This window comes from Monodelphis domestica, chromosome 1 (genome assembly GCF_027887165.1).
Source record: "Monodelphis domestica isolate mMonDom1 chromosome 1, mMonDom1.pri, whole genome shotgun sequence".
In the NCBI taxonomy this organism is placed as follows: Eukaryota; Metazoa; Chordata; class Mammalia; order Didelphimorphia; family Didelphidae; genus Monodelphis; species Monodelphis domestica.
Genome location: NC_077227.1, coordinates 59219829 through 59235174, shown reverse-complemented (window position 1 = coordinate 59235174; position 15346 = coordinate 59219829). Strand labels below are relative to the sequence as shown.

Genomic DNA, 15346 nt, shown 5'->3' with positions numbered 1-15346 from the left:
CCACCCTTCTGTCTTAGAATCAAAACTCACTAAGATCCAAGGTAAGGTTTTAAAAAAACAATCTGACCTCTGATACTTCACTGGTTGTATGATTCTGGGCAAATCATTTAACTGCTGTCTGCATTAATTTCTTCATCTGTGAAAGGGGTTAATAAAGGGTACAAGTAAATAATATTTACGATGCAATTTGCAAAATCTGAAGCATTCCATACATGCTAGCTATCATCTATGTAATATAGTGCAAGGAGATAGATCCGACTTAAAAATCCTACTTCAGACAATTATTAGTTGTGTGATCTTGGGCAATTCATTTATTCTCTCTATCTCAGTTTTCGCATCTGTGAAATGGGATAATAGTAGCACTTATTTCAGAGGGTCATTGTAGACCCTCTGATGCTATGAGTTAACAAAAAGTACTTTTGCAAACCTTAAAGCACTATATAAATGCTAGTTATTATAAATCAGAAGCATGGTCCCACAAATCACAAAGACTCTCCTAAAAAGTCCTTTGTAGAAACCACCCACTTGAATCCATCATTTGGTAGTTCTGCCTTGGAAAGCTTGAGTAGAGCGTGGGCGTTAGTACAGCTTTCCCTTTAGCCTCTATATATGTCAATATGATCTATTTTTTACTGAAACCCTTTTAGATCTGGGGATAAAGAAGGCTACCCTGCTTAGGAAGTGCCTGTGGTCTTTTCATGCCAGGCAGCGAATAAATTGCAATCTATCCATCCCAAAAAAGTCTTTATTGAGTGCCTCTTATGGGCTTTACCCCATGCTAGACACTGTGAGAAGGATACAAAAGGAAAAAGCATGGCCCTGCCACTTGGGAGCATACAGTCTAGCTGAGGAGACCAGTTTAGAATAGAAGATCATTTTCAAAATGTCACAGAAGAGGACTGGTAAAGATTATGAGGAGCAACAGCTCATGCATTTGAGGTTGTTGTAGAAGGGGGAAAAGGAGCTTTTGTAAAGAGGCATAAATGATATTCTCAAGGATATACCTGAGCTGCAAAGGTTATGGAGGGAGAATGAGGGACCACAAGTGCATAGCCCAAAGAACTTACTACTGAAATATGAAGAAACTCCAAAAAAGACCTCTAGTGCATCCACTGCATTTTTGGGAGGATTTCTTAGAAAAAAACATGCATGCTTTATGATATGTGCTTCCAGAGGGAGAACCTCTATGGAGAAGTTCCCTAGATCCATTGGAGTAAAGCCAGATTCCAATAGATGCTCAATATATAACTTTTTCCCTTAAAATTTATTGATAACTGTTATTTTTTTATACTATAGCGATTCCCCAGTCTACTATACCTAATTGATTCTTCCTTGTAACAATGCAAAGCTGTTAAGCAAAATTGATAGCTGGTACATCGCACATAGTAGGTACTTAAGAAATGTTGATTGATTGGAAACAACTGCATCTGATAGCCAATACAGCCTTCTGCACCCATTATCCCTCACCTCTCTGTTGAGATAAGGGAAGAATACTTCACCATCTGTTCTCCAGGACTAAAAAGGATCATCACAACTCATTTGAGTTTGCTAGGATCCCTGACAATAGCTCCCTCTTGGCTTCCATCTTCCTCTTGTCACCCAACTGACCAGAGTCTGAAAATCCTCTTCTCTGGGGCCTGTCCACACTCTCCCCATCCCAACTTTCTCCTCTTTGAAAACACTAAGAATAATGTCCTTACATCAAATTTTAAATATAACCAATCACTTGCCATGTTTGGACCAGAGACTGTATTTAGATTGCCCTTAGCCTTAATAATCATGAGGTCTATATCTATGACAAAAATGGAAACCAAGAGATGAAAGTCCATGAACTGAAAGTCCATGAACACATCTTGAGTGGGCTCCCAAGAGTGATCAAATAGTATGCATGAAGTCTAAAAAGATGGCACCTGGAAACCAACCCTGGTGTTACTGAGCTACCTTCCTGAAGAGGTCTACCCTGGAGAATAAATTTGCTACAGGTAGTGCAATTTGCCTGATTTCCATGTGCTACTTTGAGTTTGAAAATGACTGGTGGGTGAGCAAACACATAAAAAGGCCAATCTATTCTACTCTCCTTAGTTTGGACTGGCACCCTAATGATGATTTTCTGGCTTCTGGAACTTGTGAATTCAATGCAGAATTTTTTCTGCCTAAATTAAAGAAGTTGATGAGAAGCCAGCCTTCATGCAAATACCTTTTAGTCAACTGATGCCAGAGTTCAGTGGGCCTGGATGTGGCGGTGGGTCCATGGGGTCAGTTTCTCTACCAGTGGAACCGTCTCACTTGTGTCAGCCATGATAGTTCTGTATCAGTTGTGGATGCTTTCAAAAACAGGATGGTTTCAAAGCTGAAAAGAGAGTTACTCTCATTCTTGAATGGGTTGTTTGTTTCTGAGAATAGCTACTATCCATGATTGCTGCCCAATGTTTTTTTAATTATTTTGAACATGGCTCCTTGACCTTCATCTCCAAATAAGATATTCCAAAGCAGAGGATCCAGTGCAACATCTCTGCCATGCAATGCTTCCACCAACATGGACAAGAGAGCCATAACCAGAGATCCCAACACTGCTCTAGACACACTACGCCAAAACATAAATACACCAAAGGTCTATTTATGAAGTGCAGAAGCAAGACTGCCTCAAATTTAGCCCCACTGGCATTGATGGAACAATATCAACTTGGGATTTTAAGACTTAAGAACCAGGGATTATGAATCACATGACACTGTATTTTCATTCTCTAGTACCCAACAGAATGCAGCTCTATATTTGCATGAAGATGGCAAAGGCACTATCACAAGTCAATACTGAGAAAATGTTCTTTGCAGATGCTTTTCTTTTCTTTTTTGGAACATATTGGTGGAAATATTTGTTTAAGAAAATCAACAGTGATGCCCATTTTTTTAAACCTTTACCTTATGTCTTAGAATCAATATTGCGTATTGGTTCCAAGTTAGAAGAATGGTAAGGGCTAGGCATTGGGGTTAAGTGACTTGCCCAGGGTCACAAAGCTAGGACGTGTTTGAGGTCAAATTTGAACCCAGAACCTCCCCATCTCTAGGTCTGGCTCTCAATCCAAGCCACCTGGTTGTCCCCAGTGGTGCCTTTTTGATTATTTTGTTCCATTTTTAACCAAAGGTATGCTTTACGGAGTTTATCGTGGGAATTACTAAATTAACAGGGATTTTATGTAAAACTGTCTGCTAGAACATTAAAAAAATACAGGAAAACAATTTAAATTTGGCTGCTTTTTAGAGTTTTTTTTGCTTACATACATTATGGTGGTCACTAATGTAGAACGTTTTCCTGGTTCTCTTTGTTGTTTTGTCTGGGCTCCTTGCGACCTCATCTGGGACCAGACACTGGAATGGTTTGCTATTTATTTCTCCAGCTCATTTTTCAGATGAGGAAACTGAGGCAAGCAGGGTTAAGTGACTTGGCCAGAGTCACACAGCTGTTAAGTGTCTGAGGTTGAATTTGAACTTAGGTCTTCCTGACGTTGGCCCAGTGCTCTATCCGCTTGACCATTTAGCATCTTGATTCACCCAATATTAATTCCTAGAAATCTTCCCATCAGTAGGTACATTTTGATTCATCGGTGTGATGCTTAACGTACTGATACTTACATGATATTTACAATAGCACCTCATGGAGAGCATTCTCAGTGGGTTGCTAAAGGAGACACGTAACCTTCTCCGAATGTTCTTTCTGATCCGCGCCAGACTTCTGGTGATGAGCGTCTGGACGGGGCTATTTTTATGGACTCCGAACCCAAGGCCAATCATTAGACCTTTTCTCAGGGCTTGTTGGCGCTTGGAATTGCCTTCCAGACCTGTGAGTGATCTCAATGCCATGAGAAGGCATCAGAGTAGGAGCATGCTGAAGGCTACAGGAGAGACCCAGCTAGAAAAATCCAGTTGGAATTTTGTTGATTGGAAAAATGTGATGGCAGCGGGTCTTGGGTGATGGGATGGAGCATCTGGAGCTGTTACCCTGTAGGTGGTGGGGAGCCACGGGGCGTTGTTGTGCTCTCCTCCCTTGGCTGCTGGGAAGCCCACGGCTTTCCTTCTTCTCACAGTGACTTCAGTGTGGAGCAAGGTTAAAAGGACCCCACCAGAAGACACAAGAGTAGCCCTTGGTGGTGTGGGGCGGGGTGGGGACAGCACAAACAAACGGGCTGGGATCCCTGGACTTAACTGGGCCGGGCATTAGAAGAACCTGAAGAGCTTGTCCTGAATGGAGTTTTGTACCCAAGGAACATCCGGGGCTGTGGATTTACTGCCTTTCAGCTGCTGTTTGTGTGTCAGAGACGGCTGTCACACTCTGGGCATTAAAAATAACCCTGTGGCTAATAGCATTTCTGAAAATAACTGGTTGCGAAGTGCTTTGCTGGGGTAAAATGGCTACTAAAATTAGATTCCCTGACTTGGGGGATGTGTGTGTGTGTGTGTGTGTGTTTTAATATCAATTTTTTAAACCTATTTTCCCCTTGGGTGAGTTCTACATTAAAAAATTGCTTTCCCCTCGCCTCTCTCCAGGATGTCATGGTCTCACTCGGAGCATGCCCACGTAGTATTTACAGGGCTGCCTGCGGGATGCCCCTCTTCCCTCCAAGGCTCGGTTAATAGGAACCTCTGTCCCACATTGAGCAATCTGCCCGGCCCCTTGAAGAACCTTGGGTCGGTAGGGAGAATTCATTGTAGCCCTGACCTCTTTTAGTTACTGTGCCATTTAATAATAGCATAAAAGATGGGGGGGGGGAGGAGGAGGGGAGAAGGCACGCCGGTGTACAAATAGGGAAACTGGGGCGCAGAGCCTTGACACAGCCCAACTCAAGGTGACACGATAAAGAAGGCAGGGCAGGGAAGGAAAGAGAGCCTGCTTCCCTGTTCCAGGCGCTGCCTTGTCTCTAAGACCAATTCCCCTCTCGAAAGCAGGCTGCTTCCAGAAACAAACAGAGCCATCAAGTTCCGACCTCCTTTGGGTGTCAACCAATCAAACCAAAAATAAATCCTGGTGCCCTGGAAGGGCTTAAAAAAAGCCAAACCTAGTTACACCTGGGTGAAGTCTGAAGGTAGAGCAATAGGCTTCCACGGCAAGAAACTAGTGTTTTCTTGGATTCTGAGCAAGAAAGTGGGAGTTGGAGGCCACGAGGCTGGGTTCCTGTCTTGGTTTTTCCACTTCTATCTTGTGTCCTCTTTCTGTAAAATGAGAACTTTGGTCTCCATAGCCGAGGTCCCTTTCAGCTCTAATTCTATGATGGTGCAAAGTGTGCCACGTCCCGGGACCATCTATAAAAATGGAGAAGATGAATACATTCCACCTATTCGTGACTATCCAGCGATCTTCGATTTTTAGATCAAAGGTTCATAGCTAGAGAAATAGATCCTATAAAGTCCTCTTGTTTACCAACCTCTCTTCCTTCTTTCTGCCATTCCAGGCCCCCCTCCTCAATGGGGTTGCAAATAAATGCTTCCTAAAACGTAGGAATGCTTAAATTTTTAAACTTGGAGTCTGTGAAGTGGTTGTTTGGCTTTGTTTTTATTTTTTTAGTTTATCACTATTTCAGTATAATCCATTTCCTGTACATTTTGTGCATCGAAAACCTGCTTCTGCGAGGGGGTCCATCGACACCTCCGGACTAGCCAGGGGATCCAGGACACACAGGAAGGTCCTTGTTTTGTAGTGGGAGGTTGCTGTGGCGGGGCTCACGCTGGTCTCTAGGGTCTGGGCCGAACTCTAGAGCGGACTCTGTTCCTCTGGACAGGCTAGAAAATGGCACGATGCCTCCCTGGGCTGAGCCCGAGCCCGGCGAGTGAGAATGAGTAGGCAGAAAAGCTCCCCCCGTGGTGTAAGATGATAGGAGGCCGAGCCCCCTCTCCGTAATGGGAGCATAGTTCCAGAGAAGGATGGGCGAAGGGCCTGGCTCCCCGGCCACGCGGGCAGCTTGTTAGCGCCGGGATGGGAGCACGGTGTCCTCTCCAGACCGGCTCTACAGCTGGCCCTCCCTCGGCCGCCCAGCACCGCCACCTGGACCTTGCAGGGATGGAGAGCCGGAGTGACAGGGATCTCAGCTGGGCAGCGGCACGCTCCCGGCCGCCAGGGCAAAAGCCTCTCCTTGGGTGTCGAACTGGTGTCCCTGTGTGGCCCCCACGTATTGTCTAAAGCCTTCCTGGCATCTCAGATTGCCTGGCACGGAGACGCGGGGCTGGCAGGCTCCTCCTGGGTAGGGAGGGACCAGAGGGCACTAGGAGGAGTGGCCCGCATAGTTCCCTGTCACCGGGCAGGCTCTGGACAGATGGACCGTGGGACCCAGGGTGGCTGCCACAGGTGGGCTCTGTTGACGGATCTCTTTGCCCCCTGGGTGACAGAGTACCAGTTCTTTTTGTTCAGAAGAGGCTTAGAAGTGAGGCTGTCAACACTAGGGGTTAAAATGGGACGCCCCCCCTGGGAACTGCCTCTTCTCTCCCTTACCCCTCCTCCCCACCTCCATACCCTGGCCCGTTTTATCAAGTTCCAGGCCAGTTGGCAAGGAAGGCATATGGGAACCATCATGATCATGGAAGTTATTACTGAAGCGGGGAGAGGTATTATCAATCACCCTTCCTCCACAGTCCTAATTCCAAGGTCTGAAGGAAGTAGCAGAGTATTCCTTAAAACTATTTTTTTTACACTTCCCTGCTGTGTGACCCTGGGCAAGTCACTTGACCCCCATTGCCTAGCCCTGACCACTCTTCTGCCTTGGAGCCAATACACAGTATTGACTCCAAGAGGGAAGGTGAAGGTTTAAAAAAAATAGAAAACAAAATAGCTTTTAGAACAGTCACATCACTTGGAAATAGTTGGAATCACCTTCTCCAGTTTTTTTTTTTAACATGCTCTAGTCAATTTCCAATTATCTTTTCCACATACACATACACAGTATTGACTCCAAGATGGAAGGGAAGGGTTAAAAAAAAAAGCTATTTTTTTTCTTCTTAGAGGAAAACTGTTAAAACCATTGTGGACCTCTTAGACACTTAGGTGGGCAAGGATCATCCCCTTTAACCTTGCAGAACAGGGCTCTTGGGGAGAGGTAGAAACTGGATGAGGGATATGCTTTGATAGCCCTCAGAAGATCCCATTTCCTGTCTGGAACATTTACCTTGTTGTGGCAAATCCCCATGGTAACCCATTCGCTCCATGGATGAGGGATAAAGGGAAGATAACTGGGCAAATGTTGACTTTGCACATTGGGAAACAGGGCACATGGTGTTTGCTAGATAGAAGGAAGGGCATCTACTGGCTAATACCAGGAAAAGACTGCCAAGGAAATGGTGTGGCCACCATTACCTGAATGCCAGGGTGGAATGTTTGAGAAGAAGGGAGCATTTGGAAAAGTACTGGGTCTGTACCCTCAGAAATCAGAAGGATTCGAGGACACTCCAGCTTTATGCCTAGGATGGAACTCCTTGAGGGGACAATAGGTTATCTCTGGGACATCCTTTACTTCTTATGTTTTTCCAGATAGGTCAGGGCCAGTCACAATTTAAAATGCAAAGAGAGAGATATACATTTAAATTTGTTTTCCTGTAATATACATGCTTATGATGAGGCTTTCCTTCCTTCCTTCTTTCCTCCCTCTTCCCCATTTATTTCAGTTTGGGGGATAGCGGGAGGAGCCAATTATAGATGCCTGTAAAATAAATAAATAAAATTTAATGAAAACAACAATTATGGGAAACCCTGGGAATTTGCCTGATCTTAACACTTAGGGTTAGAAGAGATATTGGAGATATAGTCCAATCCTAATTGAGAAAACCAATGCCTAGACACACTCGGTGGTCTTTTCATTATGTCTCCGTGCCTTCCTCCAGACCCCACTGATGTGAGAGTTTATAGAATCATTCTCCTAGACCTGCTTTGGCAAACCTATGGCATGTGTCCCCCCCCATACATTTCTCACATCACCTGCCTCTCTATTTGGGGTAAGGTGGGGGGCTTACATGTGGCTTGAGGGTGGCAATTTGGGCATTCAGTCTCTAAAAGTTTCACCATCACTGTCCTAGACATCTTTGTGCATGGTAATTCTATTCTCTTGTCTACAGGGTGGCCAAAGGAAGGATTTTCTTTCTTTTTTTTGTTTTTAAGGGCTTAGTTGTTATAGTCCATCAAGTCCTGGCCCAGATGAGCTATTATAGGACTAGAGTGTAAGTATTTCATTTTGGGGATTCCAGAGTTCCCAGAAGAGAAAGTATTTAAGCTAAGCCTTAAAGGAAGCCAAGGATTCAAGGAGTTAGAGCTGAGGAGGGAGAACAGCCCAGGCACAGGAGCTGTGTGACCCTGGGCAAGTCACTTAATCCTCATTGCCTAGCCTTACCACTCTTCTGCCTTGGAACCAACACACAGTATTGATTCTAAGATGGAAGAGAAGGGTTTAAATAAAGAAAAGAAAAAAAGGAAAAGAAAAGAAAAGAAAAAGCAATTGGGAATTCACTGCTCTGAGTTCTTGGAAATATGATGAACCCTGGGAAATGGTTTTTCTAGAAGCTCTAAGGAGGCTCTGAGCTGACTGTACCCTGATACTTTAAGTATCTTGCCCTGAAGGAAAGAGCTGTGCTTCCCATCCAGAAGAGACACAGTTCTGGGCTTCTTTCTTGGGATTCTGAGGATTACGATTGCTGGGAGCATTCCGCTCCACTTGGAACTGCTTAAAAGCCACCTCCTGGTACTGCACAATAGGAAGGAGAAACCCTAGAGCTCTGCCCCGGGGCAGGGTTAGCTTTTCTTTCTGGTTTTTCCATCCTAGGGCTGGCTGGCTCAGCCTAATTGTCCTCATTTCTCTCCTCCCTGGATTCTTCCCTGGAATACCTGAACAAAACTAGGCCTTTTATCTTACTCCTCAATGAGAAACATGGCCTATAGTTGATCTGTGAACAAATTCCTGGGGGTAGGGCATAGAGGATGGGAAGAATAAGAAGGCAAGGCAAGGTTCTTGTGTTCTGTCATTCTTCATTCTTCTCAGATGAGTCCAACCCAAACCCAGTTAGGGTTTTCTTGGCAGAGATACTGGCGTTCTTTGCCATTTCCATTTCCAGCTCCTTTTACAAATGGGGAAACTGAGGCAATCTGGGTGAAGTGACTTGCCCAGGATCACACTAAGTATCTAAGATCTTCTTGGCTCCAGGCCTAGCATTCTATCAACTGTATACCAATTAACTGTGTTGTCAGTAATTGTAAAAAACCAACCAACCAACCAACCAGGACTTATCCTGTAGGGTCCAGCTCAAGCTCTGCCACCTCCATAAAAATAAATATTCCCTTGACCAGGTCAGTGATTCTGGTCTCTGAACTCCTATCACCTTGAACTTTTTCCATCATTTTTACACTTACCATATTTTCTCTTGCATTTGACTTCATTCTCTTTAATTCTATTTTATATGTATGCATTGTCTCTCAATGTGTTTCTGAGGTGGGTAACATAGTATTGAGTATTGAGCTCCTGCTTAATAAATATTTTAAAGATCATAGAATTTTAGAGCTAGGAAATACCTTAGGGATTCTAGAATTCAACTTTCCTTTCCCTCCTTTGCCTGAAACAAAACTAGACATTTTGACTTTTGGAGTTAGGTATGTGTGTGAGTGAGTGTGTGTGTGTGTGTGTGTGTGTGTGTGTGTGTGTGTGTGTGTGTGTGTGTGTGTGTTTGTACCTAGAGACCCTGGTCCATGATGGAGCTGTTTTTTGGAAGGCTACTGAGAGAGAAAAAGGAAGAGCTCATGCCGCAGAAAGGATGCAAATTAAATTTTGGCTCCCTGGGAAAAAGGCCGGATGGATGTTCTGCTCCCACGTTTTATATAACAGGGTGCCTGGATCATCATTTAATAAATGATTGTTGACTGACTTATGTGTGAGAAAATATCCTCTAATTAAACTAGACTCTGCTATTCCTCAGATGTGATCATTTCTTTTACAGCCTCTTGTCATTTGGACAAGCTGTTCCTCATACTTTGAGTGCAGTCAGTCCCTTTTTATCCCTTCCTGTTTAGTGTTCTTTCTTCTAATTACCCATTATTTACTTATCTGATTAACCCTACAGCAGTGTAACATGGGCCTATAGGATCTTTATTGGATGGAGGGACTGTTTAATAACTGTTTGTTGAGTCGAATAAAAATGGGGGCCCAGAGAGTTCTTACTTATCTCTGGTCACCCAGAGGAAACTCAAGTCAAGTCAACAAGCATCTATCAAATGCTGACTTTATTCTAGGCACTGTGCTAAGGGCTGAGGTTACAAATACAAGTCAAAGATAGTCAATGATCTCAAAGAGTGGGTCTACATTCTAATAGGAGAGCACTAGATAGAAAATGGGGCCAAAGGGGTCTGGGAAGGTACCCTGGTGAAAGCATGATAGTCAAGTCTGGAGAGTCAGAAGCAAAACCAAGAGAAGAATGAAGCATGGTTGGCCTGGACCTTTCCTCAAAATGGAAGTTCTAGGAGGAAATCACCAATGCAAGAAGAGGGCAACTGGGTGGGAGGGAATGTTCCAGCGTGAAAAAAACAGCTGAGATAGAGTGGTAAAGTGTAGAGCCAGAATTAGGGTTGGGAGAGGAACGAAGTATGGTTGCCCTGGGGGTTTGAGTCTCTTGATCCCTAGCTTTTCTACTGTATGTGGCTGCCTGCTGCACTCAATTCTCTCTTTCTACTTTCTAAGTCAAAATTTCTCATGAAAAGTGTTGTAATAACCTTCCCACTTCCCAAATCCCAAACTAATAATTTTGATTATTTTACCTAAAATTCACTCTTTTTTTTAAACCTTTACCTTTCATCTTGGAATCAATACTGTGTATTGGTTGCAAGGCAGAAGAGTGGTAAGGGCTAGGCAATGGGGGTCAAGCGATTTGTTCAGGGTCACACAATTAGGAAGTCTAAAAATTACTCTTGCTAGCCAAAAAGTTGAACTAGTTCTGCTCTGAGAGATCCATAATGACTCAGACCCTGTCCTCTGTGGGACTTGTTAATAAGAAAAAGAAAAGGAAATGACGGAATCATGACATTTTAGATCTAGAAGGGACCTCAGAGACCACTCAGTCCAAATCCTTCTGAAGAAAATAAGGCTCAGAGCGTTGAGTTCTTGACCAGGATTATACAGCTAGAAGGTGGCTGCAGGTAGGTTAGCACCATTGCTGGGTCTGGAGTTAGGAAATCTGAATTCATCGTTGTCTGCCTTAGTTTCCTTATCTGTAAAGTGAGGATAATGACAGCCCTACCTCCCAGGGTTGGTGTGAAGATCAAAGCAGTTAATAATTGTAAAGTGCTTAGCCAGTGCCTGGCAGATAATGGATGTTCCACTGATGTTAGTGATTATAATTATTAGAATGCACACTTGAACCTTTTTTTTTCCTGAGCTAGTTATGCCCCACTCCTATTTTTTTTTCTTTTTTAGCATTAGTCTCCTGATCATCCCAAATCCTAAAGTTGGAAAAAAATGAAGTGCAAGATGTCCCCTGGAAGGTTTTTTTTTTTTTTAATTACAACACTTGGTGGGGAGTACGGATGTTTGAATGATTTCCTGCCTGAAGAGGTCCAGATGATGAACGGAAATCAGTTTTAATGTAAATTAGCTCCAAACATCACTAAATCAGTGTTTAACTGATGCAGATGGCGTTTAACTGTCTCCACTCAGGGTGCATGGGCCATTTTTTTTGGAGCAGGGTACTGGAGGGTGGCATTCTGAACTGGAGAGACAGCTTACATCAGGGAAATGCTCAGTTCTTTTCTGTCCTATACCCATAAGGATTGGCTGCTTGGACTATTGGCCAGCAGGTGCCAATGGAAGGACCAGACACAAGATGGACCAAGGACACACTCTCTGGCAGAATCTGTAGAGAGAAGAAGGAAGTGTGGAGAAAGAAAGCGAGAAAGTGGGACCTTTCTGTCTGGTCAAGGGCTGAATGAAGCCTCAAGTGCAGGAGATACCTTAGATCTTTGACTCTGGCTGGATTTATGTTGATGTCAGATTACAAGGAGTTGGAATTTGTCAAAGAAGTCTCAGTGCGTGCGCGATTCGATAAATCAAGGTGACGAATCAACAAGCATTTGTTAAACTCCTACTAGGTGCCAGGCATTGTGCCAAGTGCCTGGATACAAAGAAAGACAAAGACAGCTCCTACCTTCAAGGAGCTTGGGGTAACCGGGGAGACAACATGCAAACAGCCATGCATGTACAAGACCAATACAGGTTCAGCCAGGGGAATCTCAGAGGCAGCGTGGTATAATAAAAAGAATGCCGAGCTTGGAGCCAAGAAGTCCTATCCCTGCCATCAGTGACCATCCATCAAGAGGCCAGTTAATCTCTGCTATTGTGTTTCATTATTTGCAAAATGGGGATAATTTCTTCCTTTCTCCTTTTCTTCCTAATCCCCTGTCTCCTTTCTTGCCTGCTTACCTCTTCAGAGCATGTTCAGTTCACATTCCAGTCAAGCATATGGACTTCTTCCACTTTGGAGCCCTATGCAAATGTTTCTACCTGCTTGTAGACTTTATTAAAATCGATCCTGGTCCAAAGTGAGGGAAGTCCAGGTGCTTGACTGGAATGTGGCCCAAGCTTGTCCCAAGGGCAACCAACACCCCAAGGGGCTCTAAATATACTGTTATTATAAATGTCTGATTAGTTATTCCATAACACCAAGTGAATAGTTGCATCAGATTTTATTTCCTGGCTGTTTGGTTTCGTGCCTGGTATGTAGTCGATACTTAATAAATGCTTGTTGATTGATTTATTTGGGGGCAGAAAATCATGGAACCACAGAGTAGGAAGGGATCTGAGAAGCCAGTTAGTTTAGCCATCTAATTAATAAGGTTTTCCAGGAATTCAGATGCTGCTTGAATACTTTTGGTCTTGGGGAACTCCTACAAGAAAAAGCCATGAATTATCTAACAAGGAAAGCCATGAACACGAACTCTACCAGTTGGTTGGGTCCAACATAGATTCTCTCTGCTTACAATTCAACTGGATTCTCAGACAAATGGAAAAACAATACCTTGCCACTTTTCCCCCATGACAATGTCCTATGGACACCAAATTCATCACCAGAAGCAGCTGAGGACAAATGTAATTTGTCTAGTCTTATCCTTCCCTGAAGTACTAGTGTCTCCAGTAAGTATGTGTGCTGAGCAGAGACAGGATCCAATCAATAGCCAGCAAGACAGTCAAACTCTGAGTTGGAATTTGTTTTCAGGGACCCCTGATGCCTCTCCATGGAGGAAAAGCTGTCCAGTCCATCCAAATTGGCAGCTTAATGGAGCCATTGATGGAGGGAGGACAAGTGTTGGGACCACTTTCCCTCATTAGTCTAAGGACGAATGGTGACAGGTTGAAAAATGAGTGATGTTCTTTGGGACCATTTCTTTTATTTTCCAGCAAACACCTCAGACTCCTCCTTTTGAGAGGTGATGAAAACAGGAGAAAAGAGAAGGAGCCGCAGAGAGATTTCTGGTGAACTGTTAACAGTGTATCCAATTAAGAAGAAATTAAAATGGAAATCTCTGCTGGCTACCTGAATGAAAAAGTCTCCTCTCCTGGTCCCTCTAAACATTTGTATAAATGAATTGGATGGATGTTGACTTGATTCCAGAAAAATATTTCTGTTTTAGAATCTATGCTGTGTATTGGTCCCAAGGCAGAGGGATGGTGAGAGCTAAGCAATGTGGATTAGGTGACTTGCCCAGGATCACACAACTAGAAAGTGTTTGGGGTCAAATTTGAACCCAGGACCTCCCATATCTAGGCTTGCCTCTCAATCCTCTGAGTTACCTGTCCCAGTGTGTTCTTTTCTAATCACTGCCTCTTAGAAACCTCAGCTTTCATTTATGCCCAGTCCAAGTGACACTTCCAGATCCCTTTATTGGGGCTCTTTCCTTCAAATACTCCTTTCTGTCCTTATCTTTCCACATGCTACATCTCCACTGTAAGCTCCTTTTTGGCAGAGACTATTTTTCATTTTGTTTTTGCATTTCTAGTACCCAGGATGGTGCTTGGCACTAAGTAGGTACTTAATAAATGTTTGTTGGACTTGCTTGGATTGGTGCAGCATTGCAGGAAGCAAATCTGGGTTCAAATCCCAGTTCTATCACTATCTATATAACTACAGACCAGACACTTTATCTCTGCAGCCTCAGTTTACTCAATTGAAAGATGAAGAGATTTGGACTCTGTGACCTCTAAGTACTTTCTGGTTTTTAGTGTTTGATTCTATGAATATGAATAGCTTTTAATATAGCTGTGGGTTTGCTCTTTGAGGCAGGGGGGAGAGAGGACAACTTGCTAGTTTTGGTATATTCATGATCTTTTTTTGACCTTAGGTCTTGGTCCAAGATATATACTTAGAAGACTTAGAGGAAAAAAAGATTAAGAATGTTGGGATTCCTCTCTTGTGACTATTTCCTCTTATTCCCTGCTCCCTTCAAATGTCTACTTTTAAAGTTCAATAAGGGCTAACTAGGTGGTTCAGTGTATAGAGAGCCAGACCTAGGGTTCAAATCTGATCCCAGATACTTCCTACCTATGTGACCCTGGAAAGTCAACTCCCATTGCTTAGCCCTTACTATTCTTCTGCCTTGGAGTACATACTTCATACATACTTCATACATCAATTCTGACAGAAGATAAGGGGTTAAAAGAAAAAAAATAATTTCATTAGAATGGGAATATCTAACCATTGAACTCTGAAGATTCCCAAAGGAGGAATCTTCACAATAAATATGGCCAGAGCTCTGGGCTTCTTTTTAGAGCTGTCTGGATACATCTCAGTTTCCCCAAATGACCTGGGCTCCAGGCTCCCTCTGCTTTTGCCTTTGTCTTGATACTCAGAGTGTTACCCTAGATAGAATGAGAGAAATGACAGTGGGGGAGGGATGAAGGGGAGATGAAGAGGCTGTCAATGGTCTTTGCTACTTGCTATACCATAAAAAATTTAGCATCTAGGATATAAAATATTTAAGGCTGTCTGATGAATGAACTGTACCAAATCATAATGAATTCTTTGCTTTGATTAAATAAAACTGAGGGATTGGAGTAGTCTTCTCAGCATTTTAGCAAAAATTGGCTCTGGGCGATTGCATTAACCTTGTGGCTTGGGATCCTTTCTGACTAGACCTGTCAATTGGGAGCTGCCCCAACTCTATGGAACTTCTTTCATTTCAGACTCTTCCTCCTTCTCCTTCTCCTTCTCCTTCTCCTTCTCCTTCTCCTTCTCCTTCTCCTTCTCCTTCTCCTTCTCCTTCTCCTTCTCCTTCTCCTTCTCCTTCTCCTTCTCCCTCTCCTTCTCCCTCTCCTTCTCCCTCTCCTTCTCCCTCTCCCTCTCC

At 43.5% G+C, this 15346-nt stretch overlaps 1 protein-coding gene and 1 pseudogene across 33 annotated transcripts in view; both read left to right on the top strand.

Moving 5' to 3' along the window:
* KCNMA1 (potassium calcium-activated channel subfamily M alpha 1) overlaps positions 1–15346 on the top strand; it is a 936156-nt gene that overhangs the window by 148351 nt on the left and 772459 nt on the right. The window lies entirely within an intron of this gene.
* Positions 1–15346, top strand: part of LOC130457583 (actin-related protein 2/3 complex subunit 1A-like) — a 47937-nt pseudogene extending 32591 nt beyond the window's left edge.